The sequence below is a fragment of the Pinus tabuliformis genome, chromosome 2_1 (assembly GCF_031772625.1).
Source record: "Pinus tabuliformis cultivar Carrire ecotype Pingquan chromosome 2_1, CPIR1, whole genome shotgun sequence".
NCBI lineage: Eukaryota > Viridiplantae > Streptophyta > Pinopsida > Pinales > Pinaceae > Pinus > Pinus tabuliformis.
In genome coordinates, this window is record NC_142299.1 from 156,990,150 (window position 1) to 157,007,827 (window position 17,678).

Below are 17,678 nucleotides of genomic sequence, written 5' to 3' on the forward strand. Positions count from 1 at the left end.
AAGTACACATGTAGATCATGAGGCATGGTTGATTAACTCAGGTGCATCCTTTCACTTCACTCCCCATAGAGAGTGGTTCTGCGAGTATGAGAAATATGATGGTGGTGATGTATTCTTAGGGAATGACAGGAAGGCTAAAATCGTTGGTTGCAAAAAAGTAAAGTTGAAGTTGCAACATGGAAGGGTTAGAACACTTCCAGGTGTTCTGCATATTCCTGCATTGGCCAGAAATCTAATTTCCGTAAGCAAGTTGGATGATGCAGGTGTAAAAATAGTGTTCGAGAAGGATACCTGCAAGATGGTTCGGGGAGCACTGGTATTGATGTGGGGAGTTTGGTTTGGAACTCTGTACAAGCTGCAAGGTAGCATTGTTGTTGATGGGTGCAACAATTCTGTGGTTCTTGAAAGTGGAGCAGAAAAACTAGTGGTCTCTGGAGAGAAGACCATGCTATGGCATCAAAGGCTTGGACATATTGGAGAGAAGGGCCTTCAAATACTTCATGGTAAAGGTATGGTGGAAGGTATGAGTAATAGCTCTCTAGATTTTTATTTATGTGAAAATTGTGCATATGGGAAGCAGAATCGGGTGAGTTTCCCCTCTAGTGGTAAGAGGGCGAAACAAATATTAGAGCTTGTGCATAGTGATGTGTTTGGACCTGTGAAGGTTCCATCATTGGGTAATTCTATGCACTATGTATCATTTATAGATGACTTCTCAAGGAATACATGGATATATTTCCTCAAGAATAAATCTGAAGTCTTTGATAGGTTTAAAGAATTTAAGGCTCTGGTAAAAAACTAGATAGAAAAGAAGATAAAGGTGTTGAGGACAGATAACGGCGGAGAGTTTTATAGCAAGGAATTTGAAGAATTCTATAAGAAGTGTGGTATAGCACAAAAAAAGACTACTGCATACACACCTGAGCAAAATAGAGTTGCAGAAAGAATGAACAAGACGTTGATGGAAAGGGCAAGAAGCATGCTCAGTGGTGCTGGGTTAGGACAAGAATTCTGGGCAGAGGTGGTGTAGACAACATGTTACCTGGTCAACAGATCACCTTCATCAACGTTGGAGGATAAGACTCCACAAGAGGTATGGATTGGTAAGAAACCCTCTCTTTCACATCTGAGGATATTTGGACGTGATGCATATGTACATGTTCCAAAGGAGAAAAGAATCAAGTTGGATAGTACATCTGAAAAGTGAATCTTTATTGGGTATAAGGATGGTTTAAAGGGTTATAAGCTTTGGAACCCAATAACAAGGAAGGTTGTGTACAGCCGAGATGTGGTGTTCAGAGAGGTGAAATATGTTATTAAACATGAAGTCCCATCAAAGGAACTTGAGAAGATAGAGTTTGAGCTAAAGGAGGAAGAACCAGACTCTACAGCAGAGGAGGAATCAGAAGATGAAGAGCCACAAACTCCAGGTGTGAGAAGATCAATTCGAGAAAGAAGGCATCCATAAAGGTATAGTCCATCTACTTTCTATTCAAATTTTGCTTTATCTATTACTGATGATGATCCCTGAATTGTGAAGGGAACTGTAGATTCAGAGGATGGAAAACTCTGGAAAGAAGCCATGGTTGATGAAATGACATCTTTGAACAAAAATGAGGCTTGGGATCTGGTGTAGTTGCTAGCTGGAAGGAAACCCATTGGAAACAAATGGGTGTTCAAGAAGAAGACAAATGCAGAAGGCAAGGTGGAGAAATAAAAAGCTCAGTTGGTAGCAAAAGGTTATTCCTAGGTGTCGGGAATTGATTTTGGTGATATTTTTTTCTCCTATTGCCAAGGTAGCTTCGATTAGATTACTTCTATCTGTTGCTGTTGCTTTTGATTTTGAGGTAGAACAGATGGATGTGAAGATATCATTTCTTCATGGGGATCTGGAAGAGGAGATCTACATGAAGAAACCTAAAGGTTTTGCAGTGAAGGGTAAGAAAGAACTGGTATGCAAGTTAAAAAAGTCTTTGTATGGGTTAAAATAGTCACCAAGGATGTGGTATCAGAAATTTGATACATTTATACGGGGACTTGGCTTCACCAGAAGCAAAGCAGATCACTGTGTGTATTTTAAATTAATTGGTGATCGTGTTATTTATCTGGTCTTGTATGTGGATGATATCTTGCTAGTTGGAAATGACAAAGAAATTATCGAGGATTTGAAGACCCAATTGTCCTCCAAATTCGACATGAAAGATCTTGGTGCTGCAAACTATATTTTTGGCATGGAAATTAAAAGAGATTGGGCAAAGAGGAAGCTTTGGTTAAATAAGAGGGCGTATGTCGAGACAATACTGTAAAGGTTTAATATGCAGGATAGTAAATGAGTGAAGGTTCCTATTCCTATAGGTGTGAAGTTATCTGCTGAATAGTGTCGCAAGACACAAGAAGAGGAAGAGGAAATTTCTCGTGTTTCATATGCAAGTGCAATCAGTAGCTTGATGTATGAAATGGTCTGTACTAGACCAGACATTGAACATGTAGTGGGAGTATTGAGTAGGTTTATGTCAAAACCAAGAAAGGAGCATTGGACAACAGTGAAGCAGGTTTTCAAGTATTTGTGTGGCACTATTGATTATGGTTTGTGCTACCAAGGAAGACCGGGATTAGACTGAGTGTTGGATATTTGTGGCTTTGTTGATGCAGACTGGGCTAGAGATCTAGATCAGAGAAGATCTACAAGTGGGTATGTGTTTAACCTATTTGGAGGTGCAGTCAGTTGGATGAGTAAGAAACAATCTGTAGTGGCACTATCAACTACAAAGGCGGAATACATGACAACCACTCATGCAAGAAAGGAAGCAGTTTGGTTGCAGAGATTATGTTCAAGTATGGGGTTAGTACAAGGAGCTATAAGGATAGGCTGTGACAGCCAAAGTGCAATTTTCTTGGCAAAGAACCCTGCTTATCACTCAAAGACAAAACACATTGATGTTCAATATCACTTTGTGAGGGATATGATAGAAGACAAAAAGGTGTTGCTGGTAAAGGTGGACACTTTGAAGAATACTGCAGATGCATTGATAAAATATGTGAGCTTTTAGAAGTTCTCTTGTTGTAGAGAAACAATGGGCATTGTAGGGCTGGATAAATGACTAAGCTCTCTTGTGGCCCCTTGTGGAAAGAAAACAACAAGTGGGAGAATGTTGGGTTGTGTTATATTCTTTCCACGACTAGCCCACGTAGTTAATAGGGAGGTTAGAGGGGGGGCGGAGCCCCCACTTTGTTGCACTGATTGCACAGCGGGTGGAGGGTAGCCCCCCTCTATGGGGTCCAAGGCAGCGCCCTGGGGAAATTTTTTTTGGACCCTATATTAGGTTGGGCAGATCTACCTATGGTTTTGTGCATGGTTTTCACACATGGTTTTGGACGTGATGGTTTTCGGTTATTGGATGCTTCCGCATGTATAAATATGTATTGTAACATTGAAAATAACATAATGAAAAATCAATATGGTAGTCCTAGTTTTGGGATCTAGGGGAAAATCTCTGTGTATATGTGTTTTATGTGTTATTCTCTCGCATTGTTTATTTTTTGTGTTTTAGAATTTGTATGCAGGTAATTTCTATACGGGGTTAAAACCTACAAACACACCATAGCAAGATATCAAGGAGAAGTAGTGCCCTGGAGGGAACATCAAGAGCTACTCCAACGATTTAAAGCATTGACAACAACAAAAGATGAGACCTATGCACAACTAAGAGCATCTCAAAAGAAGGTCCAAAATTTAAAGGATTGCCTCAAGAAAGCTGCAGACCAAACAAAGGAAATTTTCTCTATTTACTTAGATTCCTTAGCATGTAGGACCTCAACCCGAAATTATTCTTTATACTTGCTCGAGCAATATTTGTTGCTTAAACTAAAAGCAATACAATCTGGACAACCATACGAGTTTAGGAATGTACTGGATTTGATTTTTATTTTTCGAAAACAAGATGAGTATACACAGTACTTTCTGTGCGAGATGTATATGCATAACTTCTTTTTAGAAGAATAGGTAGAAGAAAATATTGTCCCTTTCATCAGAGATATTAAATTTCAAGGTTTTATATAATTTTCTAGAAACCAAGTTAAGTGGGCAAAGGCTTACCATACTTTCAAAAGATGAGAACATGGCCTTGGCCTTTGGGTTAGAGGGGAACCTAAAAACCCCTTTCACACACAAATTCACCATAGAATTTTCATACAAAAACTTGGTGTTGCCTGTGCACTTGTACAAACCCAATATGACGTCTTGCACTCAAGAATGGAATATTTGGAAGACATCAGAGAAGAGGCCCTTCGTGGAGCTAAGGAAAGACAGAAGGCATCACCAAATGAAGTCAATAACAAATAACCTTTTGGTTGTCATAACTTTCAGTATGCTATGGCTAGAATAGAAGATTATCTTCACTTGGTGTTGGAAAGAGGTAGCCACTGGATAAGATGCAAGTATCAGTGCCTCATGATCTGGTGTCCCCAATCATTTTATAAATCTGATCTTGACTTATTAGAAGAAACTTATGAAGCTTACTCCTTTATTGTCCTGCATGTTAACCATTTATTTGCATGAGGTCGTGTAAAAAAGGTCAGTTGGGGGGTGATGTTGGCTTGATATTTGTCATATTTTCCTTGCCCTATTTCTCAAAGTTCATATAGTTTCTAAAGTATTTTGTGAATTTAAATCATGTTAATGAGTAGAGTAGGGATTTTAGTAGTATTCTATATGTATTTATCATCTTATTATTTTCTGAATGAATTTAAGTAATAAAACACTATTTCTAACAAATAGATCCATGATATTGACAAGAATCTATTGGCTCATTGATATTTGTTGTTGTTTCCTAGAATGTTCAAAGAATACCGCGTAAGACTCAAACTGTTACACCCTGTTTGGAATGAGTTAGTTGAGGACGACTTATGGAATTGGCTTCTCGGATGTATTAAGATCATTGCAACTTAAAATAGAAATCCTAAAAATATTCAAATTCTCAAGATCACTCATTATTAAAAATAGATTCTCCAATATTTATCCTCTGTGGTTACGATATAAAAACTGGTGTTGAACCTCGAAAGGGGTCATTCGAATTATAATATTATTTTTGATACAAACTCTTACTTGTGATTAGTTTGCAACTGGTTTCTCTGCAATTTGAATGGAAGCATTTATTATTCAAAATTAGTCTACTTTGCTGATTTTAATCTAAGGTAGTTTGATTCCGCATTTGGGCCCGATCTTGGGACAATTATGTCTTCTTTTGTACCACTAAAATTGGCGTTTGATTTCTCTGTTCCATCTATTTCCATTGTGTAATGGTTTTAATTTCTTGCTATTGATTCATTAAATTGAATGCTTTGTCTTGAATCAAGTTTATTGGAATTTTCTATGGTTAATTCATTAAGAAGAAGTATTATTTTCTTTCATTTCCTGTAGAATTATCATAGATTTCTATTTCATTTGATCAATCGTTGTTAGTTAGTATGATTGTGTAGTGTTATCTTTTTACTCTGTAGTATTTGTTACCTAAGAAACAACTTGTTGTTCAATATTTTTTCTTTTGATGTTTCCTTCACAGATATGTAAAAGTTAATAATTTGAATAGTTTCGATAATTGGGGATTGCATTTTGAATTGATTCCTTTAATATTGTAGTCTTTCTTTTCCATAAGACGATAGAAACTAGTCATAATTGAATTCCTCTTGCACAAACAATGTTGATAACCTTGAAATAATAGAACAAAACCTCAGATTGATAGATTAATGTGTATCATACTAGTTGGTCCTTTTTAGGAGCAATTAATTGGCTCAACAACTGTGTTGACCTCTACTTGCTTTTCGTGAGCTCTGGCAAGTCTTTTCTGTGACTAAATGATCCTGTCATTATCTTCTTTGCAACTTTTGATCTCTGCCTTTAGAATTCTCAATGTGTCCTTTAGATCAGGAGAGTACTCATCTCCTTGATGCTTAGTTGAACTATAAGGAGATTCACGTGAACTATAATCCACCCTTCTTAGTCGTCATCTCTAATCTTCTACTTCCTGCAAACATGTCATGTTAGATGAACGAAATATAAACATAATCAAAATCATACCATATTGAAGTTTAGGGGAGGCTATCTCGTTCGCATAAATCAATCTAGATTAGCACGATATATATATCTATATATATATATATATATATATATATATATATATATATATATATATATATATATATATATATATATATATAATGACATCAACATATCAATCATCTCAACATCAACATCACCAACGCCATCACTTACCAACATCATCATGATGACACAAGACTACAATAATGACCATCACAATGCATGCATAACAAACATATTGAAAACTAAGATGCATGCATAAAAATCAGACCTAGCCCATCCAGTCCAAGTGTTTGAACCTAGAAGCTTTGATACCAATTGGTAACCATCCCTCCCACATTTACCCAATTTCACAAGCTCCCTATGGTAAACATGAGACGAGTGTCACTATGACATGACCTGGCTTCTAAGTTACAGTTAAGGAAGTGGGGCCTACAAACTAAACACATACTGACATCCTATAGGGGCTACAAATCACTCAGGATTTGAATAATAACCCTATGTGATCAATCCTTGACCTAGAACTCTTTTTATCCCACCTAGCACCCAAAACGCAAAATAACAAGGAAAGGGTGTGGTTATAGGCCTCCAACCACACACACAAGCCTCCTTCCATGGGGTTATGGCCTAAATATTCCAGATCTGTGCATGTGGTCCTGAGATCTGTGGGTCCTTTTCACGCAGCCTCCAAACCACTGCCCAAAATTTCTTGTAACTTTTCAGAATGTAATAAAAGATAATGAAAAAAACATCCAATGAAAACTCAAGCAAGAACTTGACCCAAATATGCCTAATCCATAACCGACATTTCATCGAACATATGGAAAACATGTAAGCTACAGGTCATGAATGCATATCTGATCATAAAGTGATAATATTCATATGAGAATCACCAAGAAGGCTCTAAACCTTCTCTAGATAGCTACACCAACACTTGTTAGTCCATATATTTATCAACCATTTAGTAACTAAAAAAATCATGACTAGAGCTATAGGTAGCATACATCATAAAATTAGAAAATAACCAACATAAAAACCATCACCAATCAACCATAATGTCGACAACATAATTACTACAAGTATCCATAAACCACAGTAGGAAAATAACTCTTATTAATATATGAAAATACCAACAAAGTCGGGGAATTCCTCGTACCACCCATGTGCCCTATTCCAAGCATGAATGTGGGATCACATGGAATAAACCAAAACAAAACCAAACTAGGGCTTCCAGAGGCCAAACTACCTCAACCCTCATCCACAGTGTTTCCAACTCTACAATATGGAAGTCACTAACATCAACCAGATCGGTCTCTACCCAAGCTGTCTAAGGCTTCAGGAACTAGTAACTCAACGCACAACCTTCCAGGCATCCAGATTGTTTGTTCCAACCATGGCTCTAGGGACTAGGAACCAAACCCACCAAGGGCTCCAGACTGTTTGTCCCAACGAATGGCTCTAGGAACTAGTAACTCAACCCAAGTTGTTCTAGGGCTTCTAGAGCATTTGTTCTAACCCATAGCCATAGGGAACTTGAGCACCAATTAGAAAAACAAGTGGAACAAACCCACATCACCATGGCTATCTAAGAAATGACATGAAAAGGCTAAAACCATAGTCACTCTAGGAAAATCTCCATGTCAACGAAAACACATAAACAAAAAATCACATGCAAATACCATGCATCCAAAAATTAGCAAGGAAATCAAACATGCAACCTGTTACCTACAAAGAAATCCAACTGTTTCCTTGTGCTTCCCTACTTTCCTTTTGCCTTCTTTCTCTAATCTAAGTGATTTCCCAAGTGCTCCAAGATTTCTCTGAGTGTGCAAGGGTATGAGAGAGCAAAGTTAAATTGACAAAAAGCTACAAATTAATTCTCATAAGCCTTTTTATCATTAAGGCCTCTATTTTCTTCATTTTCTTTCATTTTTCTCTAATTTCCCTTGCCTGTAAATCTATGTCTCTTTGCCTTCCTTTTCTCCTATTTTCCTTTATTTTCATAATCAAAATTCCATTTATTTCCTCTTTGCATTTTCTAATTCCATAGCCATTAATTAATTAGAAGTGATGCCCATCACTATGTTTTTGCCAACATTCAGGTTGGAATATGTGTCCCATGAACTTGGTCTTATTTTATTGACATGGAAGTTCAACTAGGAGTTGTCACACTACAACCCTTGCACATAAGGTAGGCCACCAAATCCCCTACACTATAAACTAAGGAAAACCATGCATTCACACAAAAAAGAAAACTTCACACTAGCTAGAAATTAAAAGTTCACTCCAATTGGAAAAGTAAAGCTACATGCACACTTGTAATGGAAATTAAATAAAATCCATAGTACAAGATGGTAACATGAATCTACTTACAAATGAACAATAAAGAAATCTTGTCACAAGATCACACCCTTAGTGGGCTCCTACTAAAGGTTGGCCTATGCCTCTACTCTTTCTACTCGCTCAACATAGGCATGCTATTAAGCTCCAAGATTCATACAAGATACCAAAATAGAGTACAAGAGCTCAAGTAATCATACACAAAATGACATTGATATATTATGCAAGAAAAAATATCAATGTCTCCATTGTCTTGAGCTTCTAAGCAGTTACATATATATACAAAACTTAGAGGTTCTACAATTAAACATATAAAAGTATGCTTCGTTGAAACAAATAGAAATTTGTTAACAATTATCCACTGGTTTTGGTCATTGTCCAATTGTATTCGACTATTCTCTACCTCCAATGTGTATACTTTGCTCGATAGTCTTGTAAATTCTTGGAAGTAGTCATATCAAGTGGATCAAATTGTATATTGGTTGGAGTTGCATACAAGCTTTGGTTACAACCATGTGAGATACTAATTGTGGGTTGGAGTATTAGAGGTGTCCAGTGTATTATAAAACATCAACGCTTTAAAACTATAACAAACTATGTTTATGACAATTTTATGTGCACACATGGTTGAACCAATAGGCCAAAATCTTCGAGATTCTATGCACAACTTAGTCCTGTCCATATAAATTTACAAACTTGATTCCTATAGTTTTAGATTGCATCCACATCGCATTCATACTTAATCATAGTGGAAATACCATCACATCAAAAAGAGATCGTGAAAGTTGCTCTGCCAACACATAGTCATGATATATAGAACCAAAAACCATCTTGTAGATAAGGAATCTTGAATGTTGATTAGTCATTATAATGCATGCACCCCATTTAACCATACACACCTAAATACTCTTTTAACAATTCTTTTAACCTTTAATTCAAATGAAGGAGATAAAGCACTTAATAATCAAATAAACACATATATATCTTTAGCTATAAATAACGAGTTTTTATGTGGTAAAGGGAAAAATATGGAATATATATATATATGAAAAATGAATGTTCCAGTAAGAAAAACACTACCATATGGAGGACTTATCAATTATTATTGATAGATTGGATTGTTCCATCTTATATGTATACAGACTTCTAATTATGAATTGTTTTTGTTATTTAAATATGTATTATTTTTAAAATTTTAAAGATTATAATTTTTATTCTCCACAGGTCTAGTTTTATTTACCAAAGTAATACTATTATGTAAAATATAATGAGGTTCTTGGTTTGATTCTCTATTTATTTGTGTATATATTATGAAATTTGACCTATAATAACGACATAATTGACCTTATATGACATGAATATGACATTGACCTAATTATCGATTCCATTAATCATCAATAATTTTTGTATAATCTTTAACCAATTTTTTTTATTAAAAATAAATGTTGGAAACAATGTATAATACTAAGAGGGGGGGGGGTGAATCAGTATTAAGGCTAATTTAAAATTTTATGCTAATTTATCATTTCACATTCAAACTTGGCATTCATTCATGTGATAATCAATCAACATATCATTTGCAGCAACATAAATAACACATGGACACACACATCATGAGTAGTAAACACATGAGACACAAAGGTTTAACGTGTAAACCCTTATGGGAGAAAAACCACCAAATCTTGTTTGCATTATGATGTAAATAAGAGCTCCTACTCTATTACATCAATTTGTTCTTGAGGCACCACTCACAGGAAGCACCAACTCCCTTTGATTTTTTGCTAGCACCCACTAGTAGGAAGTACCAAATCAATTCTTCTGTAGACACTTGATTAGCTTAGCAAAAGCACCAACTTCTTGGATTTGTTGCAAACATGAAATTGCAGCTCCTTGTATTTGTGTAAGGACCAACTTGTAGGAGGCACCAACCCCCAAGATTTCTTCAAGTATCCACTAGATGGAAGCACCAAATCCTTGGTTTGTAGGCTCCAACCCACTCTCAACAAGGAACTAGATATCCATTGTAAATGACAACCACTCTACCTATTATCAACTCTTTGTTCTCCTTTGCAACCTTCTCTTTATACAACCCACGCAACACTTTGTTTTCTACTCACTCTGCAAAAACACATTGTTCTCAACCCTTTTCTCTTAGCCACATATACTCAGCACTCGACCTCTTCTATTCCACAGGCTCTGTCGGCCTCTCATTAGGCACACTCTTGGCATCACTCTATAGAATAGACACACTTGACCATCTCTTAGTAGTGCTCGCCTCAAATCTCTCCACTTAGATCACTCACAACAATGTTGCTTCCCCCACACTTTGCTCAATCACAATCCTGGGTTTTGTTCCTCTATGCACACTAGTCAATATTGTCTTTGTTGTCCTCTATTATGCCTGAAAGCATACTCGATCATGGCTACCCATACTGCATAGGAAAATTCTTCTTACTTAATATTATAACTGCAACAAGGCTTGCCATTCTACCGTTCCATTAAATGGCTTGGCAACTGGAGCTTAATTGATCTCTGAGAATGGGCTTCGTTCACTCAACCACTACAACTGCATAAAAATCATGAAGTGCACACTTGATCATTTCTCCTTGCTGAGAATAAATTATCAGTCAAGTTTCACACTATAGCAAGGCTCCCCATGCTAATTAATTTCCTATAGAGATCACTATGTAATGCAGGCATGGCTTTCTGAGCTTTGGTCAAATCCTTGAGCTATTTTCTTCTTGCCATGAAATCCACTTAGGTATGGTGATTATGCACCTAGTCATATTTTCATTTCAATTCTTCTTAGCATGTAGGATGTTGGCATTATGACAAATGTGTTGTCTTTGATGGCAACCTACTTAATTAAGATGTCAATGTGATTGTAGCAGGATGAGTATTCAGGCCAGTATAGATGTGAAAGAAAGATTGGACAAAGGAATATCAATTCAAAGATAGAGGAATGATAAATATGAAGTTGGAGGAAATATACACGGGTCATGTGAAGCAAAGTTGTGTACATATGTAGGTTTGGTGAAGAAAAGTCACGTACAATTTATGCACCATAGTACTCTCGATACCAGGGGTATTTACCATGGTATTGGCCCATAGTAATGAACTCGACATTGAATATTTGATCCCGTCAAAGAAAAACATCAACATAACTACGAAATTGGCCTAAGGTATTAGCTATGGCCTAAGCGATATAAGGAGATGGAGATCAAAGTACTAGGTGTGCATGATATGGGTTATTGGTGAATTTTTTGATCTAAAAATAGTGTGCACCCGCGAGTGTGATGATGGATCAGATCTTATAGATCTAAAAAGACTACACATTGAATAATATGCTTATGGGTTGATAGATTTGTGATGATGATGTTATGATGTTTGTCTTTTACAATGTGTGTCAATATTTGGGTTTGATTGATGATCTATTGTGGAGTTGTTGATGGTGTTGGACTTGCTAACATGTTAGGGGATCTCCTCGGTAAGAAGTCCCAATTAGACCTCAGACCGTTTGGTGTGGGAGTCCCAACAGTGGGTCGTACGGTAATGCCTTGGCCGCGGTTTTGCACAGAGGAAAGTAAGATGTCCCCGTTGGTAGCAAGGATGTGACATATGCAGTAAGTCAAGGAAGGTGCATGAGCATTCTAACACACGAAGGGTGAGGTGAGTGCGCCACTTGGAAAACTGTGATACTACGGAGTTAAGAAGGGAACACATGATCAAAGATGCATCACAACATGGAAGGCAAGTAAGCTAGCAATCCAAAGTGATGGTTAAACCAACAACACATTTCATAAAGATTCATACATACATATATATAAATAGACACACATGCATGCGTAAGAAAACAAATACATATATCATTTAGAGTACTCAAGATAGCTGGAATATAATACAACATATGCATGAAACGTGTTGGCTCTGTTATATTAAGAAGTGTGAGTTCCAGTCATATAATACATCCATGTCCAACCACTATTTCCGACAGCAGAACATTATAGCCACAATCGCCTACTACTCCAAAGAGATATACTAGCTTTGCGTAGTGGAGAAGCCAAGGTTCATTACAATACTGTCCAAGCTCTCTCTAAGATAGTCTTATCGGAAGCTTGGTTGACCAAAAGCCTCTACAATGAGTTATGAGGGATTATTTATAGCAAAGGGTGGGGTGGCCCTTGACATTCTTCTTTGTGACAGTTCATCTGCCCTCATGACCCTTCATCTACTCTATGACTGTTACATCCAACTATTGACACTTGAACTTACACTTGACAATACATTACATTATAATGCACATGTACCCATGTGAGACAAAATGGCCTGAGAAAGCCATGCAAGATATTACTATGACTTGAACAACTCTTGGAAGACTAGCTCTTCAACATCCTCACGGTGGTCGACAGTAGCGAACTGATGCCAAGCTCAGTAGTCCGTGATGGTGTCCGTGTACTCTAAGGTGACATCATTATGGAAACAAACTCTTGCCTCCATAGTGTCCGGGTACACTACTCGGGCTCCTCTATCCAACTTGTCTGATAGCATGCACATCATTGTGACTCTTGAGTGCGGTCGAACCAGCAACATACTTGTGCATGGTGTCTGCATTGATTGAAAAGTCTAGGCTGGTGGCTATGCGCATCAACTCGTCAAAGTACGAGTCAAGCTCTAGTCGGACTTGTGCCTTTGTCTTCGCTTGGGTGAGTGTCCCAATAGATGGGATCGCATGTGCGTGCACAACAACATCCATACTCTTGAATACACGTGCATGGGAATTCTGTAGACTAGTGATGAGTTGTAGGAGCTCTTCATATTTTGGGATCTGACTCCGGATACGTGCCTTCAACTCGACCGCTCTGGGCTTCATCATCTTAGGCAAGTGAAGTGAGGCTTCCTTGTATCTCATCGTCCATGTTTTCATGTAATCAACAACAGCATGCACGTTCGACAGGATACGTGCTCTTCTAACACATCACTACTGCCAACCGTTGAGATGGACGACTGCCTTATGCATGGTAACAAATTTGGAATACAACACCCGCATGACTTTGTTAAGGGACAATACTTCATCTAGTATTGCCTTCTTCAATTCTGCTCACGCAGATGTTGTAATCGATTCTCCTCCTTGCTTGGTCGTCTGTAGCTCCTTAGCCATTCACTCATTCTCAGTTATCAAGAAGCGAGCACTCGAGCTAGTGGCTTCGACATATGCTCTGGTAGCACCTACCAATTCTGTTGGATGTTTGCGCACATCAGACATGATCACTCGTTCCTCAAATTGCGTAGGAGATATATGACCATCTGGAGTCGACACTCTATGAGATTCCGAAACTCTTTGTTGAGACTCATCGAATGAGATCTTGTGCATCTCTCCTTCCGGCTGATGTCCAAGGATTTCAATTTCCCCTTGGTTGCTTGCGACTTGATCCTCTTCTGGATGCGGTGAAGCTGGTGGGTCGACCTCTTAGTGGTGAGGCATGAGGTCGATGTCTTGCTCTAACTCCTATTGCTCCATATCCGTATCCATCTGTTCAAGTGCTTGCTCTATCTCCTAAGTGAAGTCCTACTCCTACAATGGTTCACCCTGTCTCCCTGATGCCAACTATTATGATGAGTCTACTACATGCGCGGGCATAGTTTCATCTATCTATACAAGTTGTGCCCCCTGCTGTACCTATTCCTGCTGCGCTTCCTTCTCCTATCTACGCAGCTCTTGTTCCTTCCAGAGTTGCTCCTTCAACTCATGCAACTCCTTCTCTGTTTCCTCCATTCTCTATTTCTCTCTCCGCCTTTGAACATTTCTCTTGTTGCGCTATTGCCTCTTCGCCTCTATTTCGAGAGCTACTTTCTGCACAAGTGGATCTGCTCAGAACTTGTATCTTTTCTCTTCCTCCATGCTATCAACAATCTTCTTCTTGCCCTTGTCACACACTGGTATGTTTACCTCTGTTGCTGCTACTTCTGGTGCTCTGTAGGATGCTACTTCATGCTACTTCACTATCCATTCCACAGTGACGCCGACTGATTCATTGAGTCTGGAGGAGTTGTAACAATATCTCCATGGGTCCTCCTCCGCCCAATGACGTGCCCCGGGATCCAGTTAAATTGTACTCTCATGCAATGATCTTTCACAAGACAATGCTGGTCATACGGATTGTAACTTTGGAGGTCGAATGGATATTTCTTCATCTGCTCTACTTCGACATCCACATGCTTGAAACTATGTATCTCGTATAACCCGATCCGCAATGGAAGAGCGGGCCAAGGTTCCTTCTTCTTTCGGTGCAACCTAACTATCAATCTTGCCGAGATGTGATTTGATACTTCCTGTATGACGAGCTTTTCCAAGGAAAACTTTGGTAGAACATGTAGAGGCTTCTTCGTGCTATACATCCGTATAAAGGTGTCGGACAGTGAGGCATACTAACCAGCTATATCGGTTAGTGCCTCCATTGTTGCCTTCGATATGCAGGGTGGATCCCGTTCGAATATCATCTTGTAAACTGGGGTGACAAAATGATCGGACAATTGTGTGATAACTTCTCTGAAGCTACATTTGGACAACATCTTACAATAAGTGTTCACAGAGGTCTCCGCCGGTGTCCATGCCCACTTCAAGCCCAGGAACTCCTGACGGGCATAGATTGCATCCAAGAAGTAAAACATAGTTAACGATCAAACGAGAAAATGAACTAGTACTCATTTTTTTGAGGTGGCAAAAAGTCACCCAATTTTGAAAAGTAGTGATGCCAGAATACACTTTTTTTAAGCATATTTTTAGCACTTTAAATTTTCTTATGTAACAAGTATGAACATTTTTTTTAAAACATTAATGATTTTCATCTTGATTTTGAAAAGTGTTGATGCAACATCAACACATTTTTTTAAAGAGTTTATTTTTGACACTTCAATTTTTTTTTTAGTATCAAGTATGAACACATTTTTTAAATGCTAGTGATTTTCATCTTGATTTTGAAAAGGGTTGATGCAGCATTAACCCTTTTTGTTTAGAGGACTTATTTTTTACACTTTAAATTTTCTAATATATTAAGTGTGGATATTTTTTTTAAATGTTTGTGATTTTCATGTTGGTAATAAAACATAAAAAAAAAAAAAAAAATTAAAAACATGACCAAAAAAACTGAAAAAATAAAAAAATATATAAAAAACTAAAAAAACACCCATAAAAATGTAAAAATAAAACAAAATTAAATCGTAAAAAGTAAAAAAAATTAAACAAAAAATAAAAATAAAAATAAAAAAGGAATATATTTCAAAAAAGCGTAAAATTTAAACAAAAAATTTGAATATTAAACAAACAAAAAAAATACATCCATAACGATTTTTTAAGTTAAAAAAAAAATACAACCACATAATAATAATAATAATAAAATCCTAAACCAAAATTATAAATTTTTTTTTGAAAAAAAAAAAAAAAAAACCAAACAAATATATATATATATATATATATAAAACAAAAAATTTAAAACATAAAAAGGTTAATTTTTTTTTTTAAAAGCAAAAGTTTAAAAATAAAAAATAAAATAAAAAAATCCGACCACCCATTAGCAGGGTTGGCTGTGGGGACGGGTGGAGAGGCGGTTGCACTAGTTGCCCACCCGTGCCCGCAGCCAACCCTGTCGGTGGGTGGTTGAATTTTATTTTTTTTTGGCGATAACCTTCTGGATTTGAAATATACACAATTGCGAGGGTTGGCGAAGGTTTTATCGAGCTCTGCAACTTGATCTAGGGTTGGCGCTAGGGTTTTGGCGTTGGGCACCATGGCGGGACGCGTAGGGGGAGTGCTGCTCCCTCCTACAATCAAGTAGTTATAGATAGAAACAAGGGCGCAGGAAAGCAGAGTTTCAAGAAACCTCTGGAGAAGGAAACAGAGGCAAGAAACACGAAAACATTGGGAAGAAGCAAACCTCATGAACAGGAAGGGGAGCAACATGAAGCTAGTAAGGAGAAGGAAAAATGGGGTAGCAGTCAAAACCTACTTCCATAATGACAACCGGGGTCTGCAAACCCAAGTCGAATATCATACCTCGAGTCATCTTAAGCGACCTAGCGCTACAAGCGCATAGGGATCATATGACGGAATATGCAATCATATGCAAATTCATGGGAATATGGCCGACGGAGAGGGCACTATAGGTATGGATAAGGAGCCACTGGAAGCCAAAGGGGGAAATTCACCTTCATCTGGGATCTAAGGGCTTCTTCATAGTAGTATTCACAAGCCTAGAGGATAAAGACAGAGTGTTTGAAGGAAGATCATATTTCTATGTTGCGGCAGGCCTCTACATGCGGCCATGGATGATGAACTTTGTCCCAAAACGCGAGACATTCACATCGGTACCGGTATGGATCAGACTATACTCCCTTCCTCTAGATTATTGGCTACTGGAATATCTAAAAACAATAGGCAACAAACTGGGGAATTTTCTAAAGATCTCAGATGTGACTCTGCAAGGTAAATATACCTCCTTCGCCTGGATATGTGTGGAAATGGAATTATCTAGAGCACTTCTGGATGAGATAATTTTAGAAGTATATGATGAATAATGGGTGCAGGCGGTGGACTATGAGCACATCCCATTTAGGTGCCGAAAATGCCATGAGCATGGGCATCTATATAGAGACTGCCCAACAAACAACATGGAGAGAAATGTGAAAACCACGGTGGATAAAAATCCTGAGGGTTTTACCAAGGTTGGGGGCAAAGGGAAAGGCAGAAAGAGGCAGCAAAAGAAGATCAATGAGGAAAAACAACTGAGCCACAATAGCTTCAAGATCCTAGAAGAAGACGAAGGAAACAAAGAAACAAACTAGGAAATGGAGAACATTATCACTGAGAAGGAAAGGGATGAAAGCATGGAAGATATCATAGAAACCATTAGGGAGATAAATCAGGACCATGAGATGACTCCAAGTGAGGTGGGAACGGAGGACCAGGAACTGCAGGAGATTCTAGATAGGGAAAATCTTGATCTAGAGAAATTTCTGGAACAAGGGAAGACCAATGGAGTGGACTCCCTGCCAAAAGAGGAACATGGCAGGGTTTAGCAGCTCTTCCTATGGAGATCACAATCGAAGAGAACTGGAGTGAAAAGAAATCATGAAAGCCAGGAATATAGAGGGGTCAAAATGATGGAGGAGACATAGGCACAATCTCCAAAGAACCCATGCAGGAAAAGAGGAAGAAAAAGACAAAAAGAGTTGCTAAATGAATGTG